At 46.2% G+C, this 13,153-nt stretch overlaps 1 pseudogene; it reads left to right on the forward strand.

Moving 5' to 3' along the window:
• The first annotated feature begins 2,164 nt into the window (after positions 1-2,164).
• Positions 2,165-2,263, forward strand: LOC111813063 (annotated as a pseudogene).
• The last annotated feature ends 10,890 nt before the right edge of the window (positions 2,264-13,153 follow it).

Here is a 13,153-nt window from a genome sequence, read left to right on the forward strand (position 1 = left end):
AAGTCTGTTGTGGTGTGCTCCCCAGCCCATCCCGTGACTGACCCGGGGAAAAGGAGAAACTGCAGTGGGCAGCAGGAGCTGCCGTGTCTCACACAGGCTAACCTAAGGCCTCAGCCATGCCTCAAGGTGCCTGCAGCAGAGTGGCCTCTGAGGGATGCTCAAGGTTGAGACAAGTGGGCTGAGCCTTTCCACCCCCCATGTCAGCCGGTCATTGCCCTGAGGCTGCCCTGGGGCAGGGGCAGGGCTGCCTCGGTCCAACAGGGACCAGTGTCCCCACCAAGAGCCGTTACCTCTAAGCCTCAGAGGGCCCACTCCTAAGAGCGGCAGTGAGCCTGGCCTGACTCATCTTTCTGGACCAGGCTACCTAGGTCAAAGGTCAGGAGCCAACCCGTGAGTGGCTGCCTGTGGGAAGTTTCCGCTGGATTTTTCAAAGCTAGGGATCTTGTTTCTGTTTTGATAGTGGGCATGCATAGCTTTTGTTCTAGGGGTAAAAATTATGAGTATTTTGAAATTGGCCTTTGCCCACTTCCCTGTCTGTGTGTTGTGAGGAAAGGTAAGAGATGATACTCAGGTGACACTCAGGAGGGCCATGGGACAGAAATACTAGGTGCCTGGCTATGGGCGAGTCTGTCACTGCTAACTCCTGGTGGGAGGGACCTCACATGTCCCATGTGGAGCAAAAAAAGCCAAACACATCAGAGGGGGCCTGTACAGGTCCATTTCCATGATGCCCAATAAGAGGCAATGATCGCATGTGGCGGTGCGCACCTCTAATCCCAGCACTAATGAGGCTGAGGCAGGAGGATCCTTTTGAGTTCAGGACCAGCGTGGGCTACAAAGTGAGCTCAAGGTCAGTCTGAGCTGTATATCAAGACCCTGTCTCAAAAAGCCAAAAAGAAATCCTCCAAGACAAAACAAAACCAGGCAACACCAACCTTTCATAAGGATCCGAACAAACAGCTATGACGTTTTAAAAGAAGGAGTGTTTCCCTGGTGGGGAGTAGAGGGCTCTGTTGGGGTGATGGCTATGTTCTACAGATTGATTTGGGGGTGCTAACCTGAATGTGTACAGTTGTACAAAGTCACTCAGCGATATCCATAAGATGTATACACTTTAGTATATAAGTGAGACTTTAATATTTTTAAAGTGCAATTTTCAATGGATTCACAGTTTAAGGGGCATCTAAGCCACAGTAAGATGTTGGCTGTCATGGCAGTGTGTGATTCGTTTTTATAAGTTTTTCTAAACGGCCAGGGGGAGCCATGAAGACATCCTCAGGTTGTAGGGATTCCATGTTGGTTGATCTCTGATCTTCCTGGTTCCCAGACCCATCAGCATCCTGCTCCATATGCTGGGTACTATTTTTAGAGATCATTCAAGGAAAACCTCCTCTGACTTAGCACAATACCTACTTCCTGTCTGCAGGAGACTCTGCCGGATCCCTTGGACTGTGCTGACCCAGAGGCTGAAACTCTTGAAGACCCTCACATCAAACATGCCCCTATAGAATCCTAGACAGGAACATGACACACACAGACAGACACACCCAATACGCACATCTACAAGCAATAGATTCCAGGTACCAAGACCCATGTGTATCCTAGTGCCTTATATAAAATCACATCTCATTTCCATATAACCTATGCACATCTTCCTGTATACTTTAAATCATCTCGGGATGGCTTATAATATCTATTACAATGTAAAACTATGTAAATAGTTGTCATACGTTATTGCTTTGGGAATAATAATATGAAAAGTCTGTACCTGTTTGGTACAGATGCAAATTTTTCCCCTAATATTTTCAATGCAGAATTGGTTGAATCTGCAGGTGTGAATCCTACAGGTATGGAGGCCTGACTGTGTACGTGTGTGTTTGTGTGTGTTTCTGTATTTAAAACATTTTTTTTTTAATATACTTGGTACAGGGTCTCACTACATAGCTCGGACTGTTTTCAGCCTTCCCAGTACTGGGATTACAGGCGTGCTCCATCATACCCAGACTCAGTGGCTGGCTCAGAGTGCCCAGGTGCGGGACCGGCACAGCACATGGTGCTGGGGATCGAACCCTGGTCCCTGCTCTCACCTAAGCAGGTGCTTGGTCTGCTGAGCTATCTCGCTGGCCCTTCCAAATATTTTTAAGTGATTTTAACAATTAAGAAAATAGGTAGTATATACACTAGCACTGGAGCAGTGCAGAGAAGCTTAGCATGGGCCCTGTGCAAGGATGACATACAAATTCATCAAGCGTTCCATATTTTTTTTAAAAAAACAAAAGAAAATAGAGTATGAACAACACATTATTTCTTCACAATCCCTGTGCATGCCTTAAGAACTCTGGAAAGGAGGAAATGTTACTCTCAATTTATTTTGCAAATATAATGAAAATTTTCAATGTACTCAATTTATCATGTAATGAAGTTGACATTATGATCCACTTTATAGGCACCTAATTAAACAGTATTCACTTTGATGATGCAGTTTTCTTCTTACATGTTGGAGTAAATTAATCTTTTTCTCCAGAATGCATACTTCTCAGGAGGAGCGTGACCAGTCTGTTAACAAGGGTGGGTTAGGAAGTGACCTTTGTGGCCAGGCGGGGAGACCACAACCTTTGGGACGCACAGCACAGTTGCATCTGGGCTACGCAAGACAGCTTGTGGGTTGGGGACATGAGGATAGATGCTTTCAGAAAAAGTGGGCCATTTCCCCAGGAAGTGGTAAATACACATGGTGCTCATTTTTAGTTGCAGTGATTAGGAGAGATCCTCTGATTCACAAGACACTAGTGATTCCAGAGCTCTACTATCTGATTTAAAATTGATTGATCATCTTGAAGCCTTCTCGTAGGATTCACCTTTAGGAGCTCCTTAAAAAATATTCTAGGTTTAGTCATGCGAAAGAGGCAAATCTCATAGAACAGCAGTAATATATGGAGTGTGATCAAAACTCAAGTGAGGAGGCTGGGGACATAGCTCAGTGGTCCAAACACCTGCCTGGCAAAGGCAAGGTCCCAGGTTCAATCCCTAGTACTACATGCTACCCTGTCCCTGCAACCCCAGGTCCGCCACACTGGCCACTGAAACTGGGCTTGGTGGCACATACCTGTAATCCCAGTGCTGGAGTTGCTGAGACAGGAGGATCACTGAGTCTGAACTGTGTAGTGAGACCTTGTACCAAATAAATAAATGAATAAAAAAAATTTTTAAATTCCAGTTAGTACTTAAATTTTAAAAATGTGTTACAGTAAAAGTCCCATTCCCATTAATCCCCTTCAAAATCCTCTTGCTCTTTTCAAACACACTTAGCCTATTATTCCTGCCACTTTCTAAAGTGGTTCTGGAGTCCTCTTTCATGAGTGCCTCATTGACCTGGATCAGTTAAAAACACCTACCTTTCCTGGTCATTTTGACTTTGTTTTTGTTTGTTTGTTTTTTGTTTTGTATTTTTTAGGGAAAGGTCTATAGAGTGATCAGGGTCTCACTAGACTGGACTTGTAGTGATCCATCTGTTTACAGCTTCCCAAGAGCTGGTAGTATAGGTGTGTGCCACCACGCCCAGTCTTAATTGCTGTCTCAGTGCACCCCCGGAGCAGGGCCTTTGAACCTTGGCTCCTGGGCCTGCTTGCAGGCACTTTAATCCACTGAGCTATTCGGCGAGCCCTCAATTTGACTTTGGACAAGAGCCAAGAGTTGCACATGCCTTGTGCATGCCTGATGGCAACCTTCAATGTCCTTATTTTCTTTTTTTAACCTTTTTTTTTTTTTGAGACAAGGTCTCACTATGCAGCTCAGGCAGGCCTTGAGCTCACTTTGTAGCCTGGCTGGTCTCCAACGCACAATAATCCTCCTGCCTCAACCCCCAGAGTGCTTGGATTATAGGCATGCACCATCACTTGGCTTTTTTTGTCTATTATTATTGTTGTTGTTGTCATTTCAGTGTACTTTTGATCATACCTTAAAGATACTGACAAGCACGGGAGATAGCTCTGTGGCATAAAAACCTGCCTGGCAATTACAAGGTCCTAAATTCAATCTCTGATTTAAAAAAAAGAGAGAGAGAGAGATACTGGCAAAAGAGGGCTTCCAGGACTACTTCAGAAAGTGGCTAAAAAGGTTGGGGGATAAGTGTGTTCAAAGCAAGGGGGGAGCATCTTGAGGGGGATTAATGGCAATGTATCTTTTTTTTTTTTTTTTGGTACTGGGGATTGAACTGAGGACCTTGTGCTTACCAGGCAGGTGCTTATGCCCACCGAACTATCTCCCCAGCCCAGCAATGTGTCTTTTACTGTAATACTTTTTTGCTCTGAATGCCTTCAGGGCAGGTTTGGCTGGCTTGAGTTGTGGGGATCAAACCCCAGCAACCTGAGCCTGACTGCTTGGTTGAAGCAGCCACTTAAAGGACCGAGCTAAGGGGCAGGCCCCCTCTTTTACTGTAATACTTTTTAAAACTTGAAGCATTTACTGTATATTTTAATCACACCTCATATGGTATATATGAACACACACACACACACATTCACCTGTGCACAAAAACACAGAATGATCTGAAGACCCTGACCATATCTGGGAAGGAGAATTAGGAGGGAACCTTTGGCTTCTGCAATGAGTGTGTGCATCCATCTCTTATAATCAGCCCTAAGATGTGACCATTCCAAATGCTTACTTTAAAACTTCAAAATAAAGTTTCTCATTAAAAGTATGTGAAAACATAGGTAGTATGTTCCAGTAATTGAAATTCCATGCTAGAAATGCCCTTTTTATCATCTATTTCATACATACTGTAAGCCACATCGACATATATTAATGCTTACTCAAGACATGAGCCAAAGGTCCCCTGGCAAAGATGAGCGAGGGTGCAGGTGGCTCGCAACACTAAACATGTGTTCTTTCCTTTTGTCTATTTTAGGAAATCTTATTTCCCAAATGTTTGTCATATGTGACATTTCAGTCTTTGATCTTTTTAAAATTCTGTGGCTTTGTTCTTTGATAAAGTGACATTTGATTAAAAGTAAAGCTGAACTTCATCTCTGGGCTGACTGCTTCTTGAAGGTAAGGATTTAGCCACGCATTCATCCAGGGCTTCCCAAGGGTGTCAGCTGATGGGCTGTAGCACATGTCTGTAGGAGTCACAAACCCCTAATGGCACAGAGAGTGAACTCAGGCCACCTGAAGAATGCAGCCTCCGGGCCAGCTGAAAGCCCCGACTGCCTGAGGGGACCCTGCATGTCCCATAAATTTGCTTTGCTCCAGCCATGATTCTGCATTTCAGGGTCAGGGAAGAGGCCCCCAAAGGTGGGCAGGCATGTCACTCCGCAATGGACTTCAATATATTTATTTATTTAATTTTAGGGAAGGGTCTACAGGGTGTTCAGGGTCTCACTACTAGATCGGACTCGTAGTGATCCACCTCTTTACAGCCTCCCAAGAGCTGGGATTACAGGTGTGTGCCACCATGCGCAGTCTCAATTGCCATCTCAGCACACCTCAGGGGCAGGGCCGGCACATCTGTGTATTTTAAAAAATTAATTACTTTCACATTTTTTTCTAAAAGTATATAAATTAATCCTGAATAAATAAACTAAAGAAAGCATCCTCCCTAATGTGAAGAGAGGCTCATGGCATCCCTGTGTTTTGTTTAGCTGCTTCCTTCATTTGTTTGTTCATTCACTCATTCACTTTTGGCTCACACTGTGGCACTTCTAGTCCCTGTCCTGTGGAGGTGGCAGAAGGCAGTGTGACTTGGGCCAAGATTCCAAGCCGCCAGCACGTTCTTCATTGTCCCATCAGATTCACAAAGCACAACCCTAAGAGAGACAGTCATTGAACATTTTAAGACAATGAACATAGAGCATTACACCCCAGCTTTGGGGCCCCTCTTCCTGCATGGTCTGTGCGAGTGTGGTGTCTCTTACTACAACGCCAGTTCTCTCTGGGTTCCGATCACACATGCCTGTGGTGAACTCCAACCCTCTGCTCTCCCACCATTGTTTTCTTAAGGACACCTACCCAGGGCCGGTCCATGAGAAGCATTTGGTAATGCAGACTGGGATTTTTAATATTTTAATAGTTTAGTATTTATTTTAATGTGTCTTAAAATATATGGATATAATAAATCTATACTATTACACTGATAAATAGACTCTCAGGAACAAATTTATTGGAGGGAATCATTGGATGCTCTAAGGAAAAAGATCCTAAATAAATAATGATAATGCATGTGGTCCTCTATGGTAGAGTAAGAGGAGAATGGTGCTCAGAGTCTGGGAGGTGTCGCACTATGTGGCAAGTTCTTTAAGGCTGTGGATGGTGCTGGGCAGCTCAGCAGCACCACCCTCAGTGGGTCACTCAGCCGGAGCTAGCCTCTTGTCCACCCTGCTCCGGTCTCCCAACACATCCGCCCAGAAAAGTGGTAATCCTTGGGAAGCACTTGTCCACCATGGGTGGAGTGACAGACCCATGGGAAAGGGTCACGGCATCTCACAGGCCAATCCAGTGGAGGGGAAGCTGCTGAAGAGGGACTCTGGTGGCAATCACAGATCTGTGCGGTTTGCAGGGGACAGGGTGGCTGGGTGCTGTTGAGGGTGCACACTCGCCATCAGCATCTGTCTTAAGCAACAAAAACCACCAGGCCAGGTTGAGAGAGATCTTGGGAAGGAAAAGTGTTGTGATTTAGAATATTATTTATTCAATGTTTTATTTATTTTTAGTACAGGGTCTCACTATATAGATCGGACTCGCAGTGATCCGCCTGTGTTCAGCCTCCCAGGAGCTGGGATTACAGGGACGTCCCTCCAGCCCAGTCTCAGTTGCCGTCCCAGCGCACCCTGGGGGCAGGGCCGGCACGGCACACCGGGGATCAAACCCTCGCGGGTGCATCTGCCTAAACAGATGCTTTAATGCACTGAACTATTTGGCCGGCCTGTGATTTAGAATTTTAGACACACTTTTTCTTTCTTTTTGAACAAGGAGCCCACATCTTTACCTTCCAATGAGCCCCAGTGATCACCTAGTGTGTCTTGACCCAGCAGCGCTGGGGCCGCCCAGGTGTGGCTCCCAAGAAGCCCTGATAGAGGCTTCTCCTGGTGTTTGAGGATCCAGAGAAGTTTATGATGCAAATGGCCTCTGCTGTGGGTCTTGGAGTCAGATGAGATCAACATCTGCAGGGTCTTAATCAACAAAAGGCACAAGGCAGGGACACTCAGGGCGTGCCCAGGGGACAGCAAAGGCGTGGTCTGGTTGTAGCACAAGTGAGCATAGGAGCCCTGGGGAGGTACAAGAAGAACAGAATTGTGGCCGTCATGGTGTCTACGTAAGTAACAAGTAGCAGATTCCTTTATAAACTGTTAGCAGCCAGGGACTGAACTTCAGCAAGAAGTAATCCTATGAGAAGACCCTGAGACAAACGGAAAGGGTGTGGAAGGGATCCTAAGCAGGGGAGATGCCAGACACGAGGTACCCAGGCCAAGAGGGAAGACTCGATTATACTAATTTCCCAATGTTTAGGTCACACGCCTATAAATTATTTTTGATCACAGCATCTATTTCCACAGAAGCGCTTATATAGTCTATTTAGGATAGATGTTAAAAAGCCAAAATAGGGGCTGGGGAGATGGCTCAGTGGAATAAGTGCTTCGCTGGCAAGCACAAGGGCCTGAGTTCAATCCCTGGTTCTGCAAAAAAAAAAAAAAAGAAAAATCCAAAACAGAAATAGAACTTTAAAAAAAAAAAATTATTTATTTATTTATTTATGTGAGTAGGGGCCTCCCTACTTAGATTGGAGTCAGTGATCCTCCTGTCTCAGCCTCCAGCACTGGGATTACAAGCATACACCACCATGCCCGGGTTTGGTGGCCAGCATGGCACATCCAGGGTTTTGGGGCCAGCATGGCAAGTGCGGAGACCACTGAGCTATCTCCCCAGCTCTAGAAATAGGCCTTTTTTTTTTTTTTTTTTTTTTTTTTTTCGTATTTTAGGGAAGGGTCTACAGGGTGTTCAGGGTCTCACTACATCGATCAGACTCATAGTGATCCATCTGTTTACAGCCTCCCAAGCACTGGGATTACAGGCACGTGCCACCAGGCCCAGTCTCAAAATAAAACTTTTGAAAAGATAATAAAAAATGAGCAGAAAAGAAAAATCCCAATGTCTTCTTCCTGTCACAAAAAACTGTTACTTTACACGTTAGAGATCCCAAGCCTGGCTCTATGCCCAGCGGGCCCTGTCCACTTATATGTCCCCAGTAAGAGTCCTTGGGTCACCAGAGGCTAGGTTCTACATGTGTGACGAGGCCAGCACCTCTCGATGCGGGTGGGGTGGGGATGGTAAGTTAGGAGTCAGGGAAGGATCTCAGAGGGAAAATGTTAGAGAAGCCTCACAGAAACCCAGGCAGCAAAAACCATCACCTGGAGATCACCAGGAGGAGGCTGGGAAGTCCAGTAACGTGCCCAAGGGCACACAGTGTGGCCAACTTCAATGCCCACGTGTGTCCTATGGGCCCCGCTGCTCCCTCTCATCAACTTGGGGTCCGGCCTGCTCTGTCTGGAGGAATGAGTTGCTGGTATCGAGTGCCACTGTCAGAGCAGGACTGGTGTTCTTTATTGGGAGAAGGCACTGGAGTTGGAGTACACGTGATGGATACCTCTCCATGCACGCCACAGACATTCTCCAATAGGCACTGACGTCCATTTGGAAGTTTGGGAGAATGGCGGATACAAGTCCTTCCCTTCCCCAGGCTGCATAACTCCCAGGCCCACTGCCAGCTCTCTTCTCTTCATTCCCTCTGATACATCTTCTCAAATAAACTACTTAGACCCCAGTTCTTGCCTGGAGCTGGGGCACTTTGTGGCAGGGGGTATAACTTGTGTGGTGACCTGTATGAGTCCCTCCTCCTGGGCCCCAGCAGGCATCACCAATCATTCACATTCTTTTCGAGAAGGTTAGAGTTCTAAGGGCCACTGGGAGCAAGTGGCTGAAGCTGACAAGTGAGCTGACACCTACTGCCAGCCACGGAGCCTGGCTGGGATCACTGCGGAGGAACAAGTCCCATGCTTCCAGCTCTCAGATGCCCAGGAGGGTGGAAGTGGGTGAGTGACAAGGAAAGAAGGGGGGCCTAGGACAGAGAGAGATGGAGGGAGGGAGAGAGACAGAGACAAAGACAGAGACGGAGAATACTCAGTGACAATCTCAGCCAGCAGACCATACCAAAGGAAAATAACTGGTAAAATTAACATGGTTTAACTGTCCAAGCAGCCCCGTGACTTGGTCATCAAGGGCATCACCACCAACCCCCCGGGGCCCTTCCTTAGCAATGACTTGTCCCGCACCTTCCCTAGGCAGTAACAGCACCAGGTACAAATGGAGGAAGGACTGGGATGCCAAAGGCAGGCTTCTTCCTCTCTCCGTGCTGCCCTGCACATGTCATGGAGCCTTGAAGGTGAGCCCCGAATGGACTGTGCCTGTCATTAGTCAGCATCTGTATCCTAGAGTAGCCAGAGTGGTCTGACTGTCACGAAGCTGTGTTCTTCTTAGTTAAGCATCAGGTTGACAGTACGGTGCCAGGAGTATTTGCTAGATTTTCCATGTGAACACAGTTGCACACCAGAACAAACTCACTTGTCAGACTATGTTCTGATTTCTTTTTAACTGACAACAAATGGTTAACGATTTTTTTTTTTTTTTTAAAGTACTGGGTCTAGAGAGTCTCACCACAAAGATCAGACTACTAGTGATCTTCCTGTTTTCAGCCTTCCAAGCACTAAGATTATAGGCGTACACCGCCATGCCCAGTCTCAATCACCATCTCAGTGAGTCCCAGGGTGGGGCCGGCACTGCAAGCTGGGGTTTGAACCCTGGTCCCTGCGCGTGTCTAAGCAGGTGCTTTAGTTCGCTGAGCTATTTGGCCGGCCCAACAAATTGTTATCTATGGTGTACAACTGTAAAACTATATTATATATGTACTTTTTTTTAAGTATTGAAGGTAAAACCTAATATCCTACACATGCTAGGCAAACTATCATCAGAGGTACAGCTCCAAATCCTTTTTATTCTATTTTATTTTGAGTTGAGATGTCACTAAGTTGCCCAAGCTAGGTTCAAATTTCCAATCTTCCTGCCTCAGCTTCCTGAGTAGCTGAAATTATCAGAGTATAAGCTGTATATACATATTGTGAAATGGCTTAATTGAGCTAATTAATATATTCATTGTCTCACATACTTTTGTGATGAGAAGATTTAAAATCTACATTTCTGGCCATTCTGAAGTTTACTACACATTTTCTTTTTTCTTTCTTTCTTTTTTTTTTTTTTTTGAGGAACTAGGGATTGAACTCAGGCCCTTGTGCTTGCCAGGGAAGCACTTATTCCACTGAGCCATCTCCCCGGCCCCAAAGACATGCCCTTGAAAACACACAGGAGGCCCGCAGGACCAACAGGCAGGCAGGCCAGCCGGACATGGCCTTGTACGAAGCCCAGGCTGTGCTGCAGGGAGGTGTTGGCTTATCTTATCTGTACAACAGGGATCCCTGCCCTTTCCTCTTAGAGCTAATGAAGGAGCAAATGAAGTGGGAGAACATGGGCTGCCCAGGAGTGACCCCAGCGGAAGGCCAAGGGCCCGAGTTAACCGCCTCAAGGCCTCATCTGTGAATGCAGATAACTGTATTCTCCCTTCACAAGGCCTTCTTGGGAAATGCGAATAAATATTTTGTGTAGGGCCCAATAAACACAGTAGTGGCAGTTACAGTCACATACCACTTAGCAGCATGGAGACATTCTGAGAAACATTTCGTTAGGTGATTTAGTCCCTGTACAAACATCTCAGTGCATAGTTACACAAGCCAAGACACTAGGACGCCAGTAAGCCATATAAACTTATGGGACCGCTGTTGCGTAATCAGTCCTTTGTTGATCAAAATGTCATTATGCAGTGCATGACTGTGGTCTTCCACTGCTGACAATGCTCTCTGTCATCCACTTATTTACAGTATTCATTCATATGGATCTTCCCTGTTTAATGATCCTTCTGGTTAACGGCTATTTGCACTCAGAGCTGAGGTACGCTGTTCAGACTTACAACCTGCTGCTTGAACTCACCACCTTATTTGGACTTGTGCAGGAACATGAGTGTCAGTGCAGCGTTATGGTGGCCTCGTGAAGAGTACACTACTGTACTCTGCTGATGGTGCTGTGTGGTGCAGTAGTTTCATGTTTGTTACACATCATAGTACTACATGTAGGAGCTATGTAAGCAAAAGCAAAGTCATCACATTGGAGTGTCCTTTGATCATTTCTTTGTTCTGAATAGGGCAATGCACAAACTATAGACAATTCCTCATTATCAACCACTTCATTCAATAATCTAGCTGCAGGACCGTGAGTTGGCCATTAAATAATGGAGTAGCAGTACTATTAAATTCATACCATGTACCCAGTGTCTTGTTTTATTTTTTTTATTTATTTTATTTTATTTTATTTTATTTGTGTGTGTGTGCGTGTGTGTGTGTGTGTGGCCAGCTCAGCTCACCAGGGGGCGGGGCTGGCTGGCATGTGGTGCTGCGGGATTGAACCGCGGTCCGTGTGCTTTGCTAAGCTTGTTCTAAGTAGGTGCTTTAGACCACTGAGCCATCTCACCAGCTCCCCCAGTGTCTTGTTTTAGACTCTAGGAGTGCAGCAGTGGGCAAGAGTGGCAACTCGTGGGGGTTTATGTGCTGGGGGTGGGCTGGGGACTTCCCCATGAGGATGGGGGAATCTTCCCCCATACCCCTCCCACTGAAAAGAGTTGCTTGGTCACTAGATGATGATGGGTGCTACAGAGAACAGTGAAGGGCTCAAAGGGGCAGACAGTCAAGAGGAGGGAGAGGTTTTATTTTCAGTGACAGGGAAGCTTCAAGAGGGTTTTTTGTTTCATTTTTTGTCTTCTTTTTTTGGCAGAACTGGGGGTTGAACTCAGGCCCCTGCGTTTGCCAGGGAAGCACTTATTCTACTGAGCTATTTCCCCAGCCCCTTCAAGAGGGTTTTGAGCAAAGCAATAATCTGATTCTTTAGGTTGAACTTTTATTTTTTATTTTTATTTATTTTTGTATGCTAGAGAAGGGTCTACAGGGTGTTCATGGTCTCACTATTAGATTGGACTCATAGTGATCCACCTGTTTATAGGTTCCCAAGGGCTGGGATTACAGGCATGGCCCACCACGCCCAGTCTTAGGTTGAACTTTTAAAGTTCAATACATTGAACTTTTAAAACTCCAGCTGCTGGGCCAGGGAGGTAGCTCCATGGCACAGGCACTGGCCTGGCCGGCAAAGGTCCAGAGCTCAATCACCGTTGCCACAAAAACCAAACCAAACCAACCCTCCAGCCACTTTCAAGTGGACGGCAGAGGTGAGAACAGAGGCAAGGAGACCAGAAGGAGGCTAGGCAAGAATCTGATGTAGTTTAGTGGTTTGCAAGGAGAATAATATAACACAGGACACATATCGTACAAGATTATTTATAGTAGTCACCCAAAGAATCTTATACAAAAGAGTACAGGAAATCTTTCCAACACTAAAGACCAAAGAATCCAGCTGAGGGCCCGGATCCCACAGTAATGTCCTGCATGAGTCCAGCTGAAGATCTAGTGCTCATAACAATGTTCCCTGTGAGTCCGACTGGAGGCCTAGAGCCCATGACAATGTCTCGTGCAGGCCTGCTTCATGGCTCTGTGCTGGAAAGGCCCAAAGGTCAGTGGTACAAGCTAGAAAGTCTACGCCAGCAGAATGAAGGATCTCTGCTAGCAGGCTGATGGATCTGCCCTGGAGCCAGGAGACAAGGTTCAAGGTAAGCACCAGAGCTCCCCCCAAAATACCACACCCATCCTCAGAAACAATGAAGTCCTGAGCTCCCCCAGTAATGAGAAAAGCTGAGTTCCTGTCAGGAAAACCAAAACAACAAGCTTAGGAGACTGAGCCGTGCACCATCTTCCCCTCCAGAGCCGGGAAGCGATGCTCAAAGTGAGGACCAGAGCTCCCCCAAAGTGAACCATAGCTATTCTCAGCAGCAACGAAGTCCTGAGATCCTTCGATGATGAAGGCAGCCAAGTTCATCAGAAAAGCCAACATGACAAGGTCCTCCAGGAGAACCAACTTCATCCCTGACAGCTTTTTTTTTTTTTTTTTT

Source organism: Octodon degus, unplaced genomic scaffold, assembly GCF_000260255.1.
Source record: "Octodon degus isolate 3935 unplaced genomic scaffold, OctDeg1.0 scaffold00162, whole genome shotgun sequence".
In the NCBI taxonomy this organism is placed as follows: domain Eukaryota; kingdom Metazoa; phylum Chordata; class Mammalia; order Rodentia; family Octodontidae; genus Octodon; species Octodon degus.